General features: G+C 39.0%; 1 long non-coding RNA gene across 1 annotated transcript; it reads right to left on the reverse strand.

Moving 5' to 3' along the window:
• Positions 1-848: 848 nt before the first annotated feature.
• On the reverse strand, positions 849-5,423 carry LOC144297613 (uncharacterized). Its single transcript, XR_013364573.1, has 3 exons — positions 5,074-5,423; positions 3,635-3,666; positions 849-1,147 (listed from the first exon to the last, which is right to left on the reverse strand). It is a non-coding gene; the product is annotated as an uncharacterized LOC144297613 (long non-coding RNA).
• Positions 5,424-6,353: the final 930 nt, after the last annotated feature.

A 6,353-nucleotide genomic window follows, 5' to 3' on the forward strand; every position in this document is an offset into this window, starting at 1 on the left:
CCCTGATTTCTGGCCAAAGTTCTGTGATCAGTGCTCTGCTCTGCTCATGACTGAGGTTCCAAATGCATTCATAGCAGGGAGGCCAACACCAGCTATAACTTCCTTCTCTTCACTCCTTGGAAGATGTTTGCATTGCAACTGTCACTCTTCCTCCCACTGTGCTTAATGTCCCTGACAAAACATTAAGGCACCAGACATCCCACTGTTTAATAATAATACAGATTATAATATTTTATTGGTGCTTTTACCTTTTTAAAACATTTTGCTCACATAATCATATTTTATGCTGATAACAATCTTTTCAGAGGACTGGAGCTGAAGTCACTAACTGGCTTGGACATGTAACAGAGAGGAAATGGTTGAGAGGTATGCCTAGGATCATCCACTTTGTAGGTGTCTTAACTTGTTCATTGGAGTCTGTTGATTTTAACATATATGATCAGAGGCCCTGATGTAATGACTCTGGTTATGTTTTATCATTATGAAAAGCCATTAAGAAAAAAATTGAAAATGAATTTTTATTCATTTACTTTTATATGCATCCATTAAAAATATTTATAAACACCTATTCATGTCTATGGATCTAGCTAGGGAAAAAATAGTCAAAAAACTCCACTCTCATTGAGTTTATATTCTAGGAAGCAGGGAGTCCATAAATAAATAAGTAGAGTATATATTGGGCAACATGGTGAAAAGTCCTAAGGGGACAAAGCAAGAAGGAGTTGGCAGTGGGCTGCATTTCAGACAAGGTGCCCATGGATGGCCTCACTAAGAAGATGACATTTGTGTAAAGACCCAAAGAAGAAAGACACTAAGGAGATTAGATTTATATAGTTTATTTTCTAGCCCACACCTTTTGAATTGCTTTCATATTTATAACATCATTTCAACCTCACCAAGGAGAATATCACAGATGAGGAAAATGGAACTCAAGGATTTGTCCAAAGTCATACAGCCAGTTAGATTCTAACATGTACCCAGAACTTAAAGGAACTCTAGGGCAGCCCTGGTGGTGCAGCGGTTTAGCGCCGCCTGCAGCTCAGGGTGTGATCTGGAGACCCTGGATCGAGTCCCACATCGGGCTCTCTGCATGGAGCCTTTTTCTCCCTCTGCCTGTGTCTCTGCCTCTTTCTCTCTCTCTGCATCTCTATGAATAAATAAATAAAATCTTTAAAAAAAAAAAAAAGGAACTCTAGTCATTGTTGTTTCCATTATACAAACTCCCCCTCTGTAGATGAAGACTGAACATCTTTTTCAGGTCCATGGAAAAATAGGTTTAATAGTGGATTTTAAAACTTTATTGTAAAACTATTTTAATTGGAAATGCAGAAATTAAACTTTTTTAATATCTTTTATCACATTGCAATCATATTCAATTACTCATATTTACTACAACTAATTGTTTTAACAACTTTTCATTTTGTCTACTTAAATTCAATTAAATAAATTTTATTAAGTATCAGCTATGTGTACCGGAAAGTTTTCTGTTTTGTGAACAACAGATTAGGGTTAGAAAGCCTACATAGTCAAATGAGCTGTTGAGGAATTCACCCAACTATTTATTGTGATTGTGACAAAGGTCTAGTTCTTGGTGTCCTGGTTCTGGCGATGGCATAATAGGACACATAACTCTTACTCCATATCCTTTAGTAGGTATAAATCCTCATGAGATGGGTCCTCAGTTATGATTTACAAAATCTCAGAAATATGGGTGGCTAATTGTTTCTGTTAACATTTTTCTTAAGATAACTGGAAAACAAATGCACAAAGATTTTCCCAATCCCTCAGATCCAGAGGACAAATAATGATACTTTGTGTAAATAAAAAGTCTCATTGATTGCTCTTCTCCTTCTTAAGATGGAAAAGAATGAGAAATGTAGTTATAGCTTTCTTTCCACCACACTGAGCATTTAATGCAGATAGAATTTAATGCAGATTTTCTTTTTTAAAGCTAAGTGGAAAAAAAAAAAAAAAAAAAAAGCTAAGTGGAGGGATCCCTGGGTGGCGCAGCGGTTTAGCGCCTGCCTTTGGCCCAGGGCGCGATCCTGGAGACCCGGGATCGAATCCCACGTCGGGCTCCCGGTGCATGGAGCCTGCTTCTCCCTCTGCCTGTGTCTCTGCCTCTCTCTCTCTCTCTATGTTACTATCAAAAATAAAAATAAAAATAAAATAAAGCTAAGTGGATAGCCAAGTCCTACTGGACCTGCTTTACATTGCTCAGAATTTTACGATACCCAATAGGTAGCAACTCAGGAACTGTGCAGAATTTCAGGGTGGCACTATTTTCACCCTGCCTCATCACCTGTCCTTTGGGATAACCACCAGTAAACACAGGGGGTGATACTAGACTCCAGTGTTGCAATCATAGTAGCTAAAATTGCATTTTTCCCAGGTCCCTTTGAAAACAACCACTTCATTAGGCAACGGACTTGCTCGTCAACATCATCTCTGCCTCCTATAGTTCTCAAACTCTCCTGGCTTGCCTCTCTCCCTCGTAATAAAATAAGCAATTTTCTCTAACTATGCTCACTGTTGTCCCTGTTTACTGAATTAGAGTTTCCAGGTTTGGTAATTGGTCTCCTGCAAATGTTGCAGCCACAAGTGGTTCTCATCACTCAGCTGCTGCTGTTCCCATGGCAACAGATGTGTTTACATTCGCAGGGTTATTCAACTTTTTTTTTTTTCCATCTCTGCAATTCAGTAAGAGGAAAAATCGATGTGTGAAAAGGGAAGATATTGCCATAAAAAGGGACAGGAAAGGAAAAGGACTTTTAATTATAGGAATTAATAAAATATTCAATACCTACATGTGTGTTTGAATATCTTACTAATATTCAAAGCAAAGCATGTTTGCTTTTAGAGGAAAGTCATGAAAGCAAGTACTGGTGACTGTGAGAAGCACTAAAATGTTTTTAAATCAGAAATAAATATATAATTTCAGGCTTGGATGTAGAAAAAATTATATTCACTATGAAGGAAAACATTGAAAAAGTTGTGTATGAACACAGTGGTTTTTACAACCTCCTGTAAAGTTTTTTCTCCTTGACCTTAACATCTTTTGGGCCTATTGTGGACTGATTGTTTGTGTTCCCCCAAATTTCATATGTTGAAGCCCTGACCCACTGTGTAGTGATATTTGGATTTAAGGCCTTTGAGAGGTAGTTAGGTTTTGATTCGCTTTTTGAGGCTGGGGCCCCCCATGATGGAATTACTGCTTTTATAATGAATAGGAAAAGACACTCCAGAGCTTTCCTTCTCTCTACAAACATTCACCAAGCAAAGGCCATGTGAGCACACAACAAGGAGGTGTCTACAACCTAAGATGGGTTTCTCACCAGAACCCAACTATGCTGGCACCTGATCTCAGACTTCCAACCTCCAGAAATTTGAGACAATAAATGTGTTCAATCCTCTCAAATACGGTATATTGTGGTAGCAGCCCCAGAAGACTAAGACAAAGCCCTATCATCGAGCCTGTAGGAATGCACTGTTTAAGACTGAGATGCTTCAAACACTGTAAAGCCGATTGAATGCTACTTCTCTGTGAAATATGCTCTGTGGATATACTCTGTGTGCCCCCATAACTTACTCTAAGGTGAAATAAGTTGCAGTTTGAGGAAAGTTCTGGTCATACCTTGGGTCTGAAGTCTTTCTGTTCAGTTATACCTGGAAATGGAAGGTGAGACCCATTTTTTAATCCCTGTAAATGTCCTGTAGCTGACATGTAGGAAAATTGCAGGCAGGGACACCTGGGTGGTTCAGCAGTTGAGTGTCTGGCTTGGGCTCAGGACGTGATACTGGTCTCCAGGATTGATTCCCGCATCAGGCTCTTGAAGGGGGCCTGCTTTTCCCTCTGCCTATGTCTCTGCCTCTGTGTATGTGTGTGTCTCTCATGAATAAATAAATAAAATCTTTAAAAAAAAAAAAAAAGAAAAGTTGCAGGCAAGACAGTGTCATCAAATCATTCCATGCAGCTGGCCAGTAGCTAAATAATTTTAAATATAAACTATTAACTTCCACTTGATTTACTTTCTAAGGAAGTGGTATCTGGGGAAAATTCTTCGGTTTTATTGAGTCAGGTGGTGAAAGGGAAAAGCAAAGACAAGGGGTAGAGTGCTAGGTTATAGACCTACAGAAGAATAAGGTCCAATGAAAGTAGCAAGGAGGAAGACATGTATTGGAGGAATGAAAAGAAAGGTAGGCTGAGAGCAGCTTCGGTGGGGGAGGTTATAAAGAAAAAGAGGGAAATGGTATGAATATTGCTACATGTAATGAAATTCGGGGAGAATGCAGGCAGTATCTAAAAAGAGTTCTAAAGAGTATTGTGTTTGCCCTGTGATATAATCCCCCCTTTGCTGACCCATCAAATGGCCTTAGTGAAGGCCTAGATTATTTTTCTGTTTTCTAAGTTGAACTTGGATTTTCTTAGTTATGATGCTGAGAATGACAGTAAGATAAACTTTAAATTTACCTGTCTGTATTAACTGCCAAGACTTCTTGGCATCCTGAGTCCTGGCACTTAAATGACTCAATTACCCTCCATAAATGTGGGTATTTCAAAATCAACATGTCAGGCCTAAATTTTTTTTTTCAGGCCTAAATTTTACACAGTACTCTTGCCATCTTAATCTTAGTCTACTGTCTCTCTCTGTCTCCTTCTGCTCCATTTCTGAAATCTCAGAACCATCCTTAAACTATCTGCCGAACCCCTACCTATCTGTGTATCTTCTCCATTTCATTAAAATGAATTAAAGTCCACCTAATAGTTGAATCCTCATCCCAAATCATCAATTCTGTGGTAGAAAACCAATGTCTGTAAATACTTTGGAGTTCTTCCCATCTAAAAGTGGAATCTGGGCAGCCCAGGTGGCTCAGCGGTTTAGCGCCACCTTCAGCCCAGGGCATGATCCTGGAGACCCAGGATTGAGTCCTGCAACGAGCTCCCTGCATGGAGCCTGCTTCTCCTTCTGCCTGTGTCTCTGCCTCTGTGTGTGTGTGTCTCATGAATAAATAAATATAATCTCAAGAAATAAAAACTGCATATTCTACTAGGAACCTCTTGTGTGGCTTTACCTCTAATGGCCCCCTGAAAGCTAGTCACTCTTCTTGCTCCTCTAGATCTGAGTGGCATCAGAGGCTTCCCACTCTTGCAAGTCCAGGAGTGCCTCATTCTCATTTGTTGGTACTCTTAATTATGTCCACATTTCTGTAAATAGTTCACTTCTTAAATTCTCTTCAGTTAAACCTTTTTGTGTGCCATCTTTCTACTAGGATTCTGACTGAAGATAAGGTGATTCTAGAATTGGATCAGTGTTATGAAGTAAAGCATCAAAATGGGGTTCTGAGTTTCAGTTGTTCACATGCTTAATGATCATATGGATAATCTTGCTGTAGGAAACGTGGCACAAGTATTCCATGGCATACTGAAGCTTCACGGTTATTTAAATTCTCACTGGTGGTGACATGGGATAAGAATACTAAAAGAGGGCAAGGTAATGGGATAGTGGCTCTGGGATTTAGTTGCTATGGTGACAGTGTTGATTGCAAAGATATTGAGATAGGCTACTCATTTATGAGTACACTGAAGAGCTTACAAAAGTAAAAGCACAAAATTAAAATTAAAATTAAGGCTTTAGATTTCCAAGTAATGTCATAAATGAAGAATCACAAAGCTTTCATGATAACCTTAAAGAACGTCCTTATCTTATGTGGCCACAAGGTAGACATTACTGAGCACCAGACTGGCATCTGATTGTAAGGTTTACAGAGTTGCAAAGCCTATTACCCTGCTAAGTCCTCTAAGCTAGGGAAACTGGAAGGAGTGGCACACTACTTGGAGGGGGGGAATTCGGGCAGATAAAGACAAAAGTAAGAATTCCGAATCCCATATTATCCTGAAATTTTTTTTGCTAGTGGAAGGACCACTCCACCTCACATTTTGTCAACAATTAATCCCTTGCATGAATAATCTTCAGTGCATTCAACTGGGACAGGTACTGTGCGGGAAATTCACACATCTGTCATTGTCTTCAGGCCTATAATGAGAGTTAATGTCCAGCCTTGCCCAGGAGGAGAAGTATATAAGGCCGACTCTTCGGAAGAGATAACATATACACCAAAGAAATTACAAGATCTTGCCAATTTGCCTCTATAGAAGCTTAGAGAATAGTCATGGGAATGGATTCTAGAGTTCTTAATTCCTTCTTCATTTATTCTCAGCTTTAAAAGTAGTTCTACAACCTGCGTTTGTTCCTCCTTTATTATTAAGAGTGTCTTTCTTAGTAGTTTACCACCTTTAAAATTTAATGATTCTTTTAATTAAATACTCTCTGTTGAAATTATTAGAATGGTTT

Source organism: Canis aureus, chromosome 25 (assembly GCF_053574225.1).
Source record: "Canis aureus isolate CA01 chromosome 25, VMU_Caureus_v.1.0, whole genome shotgun sequence".
Lineage (NCBI taxonomy): Eukaryota > Metazoa > Chordata > Mammalia > Carnivora > Canidae > Canis > Canis aureus.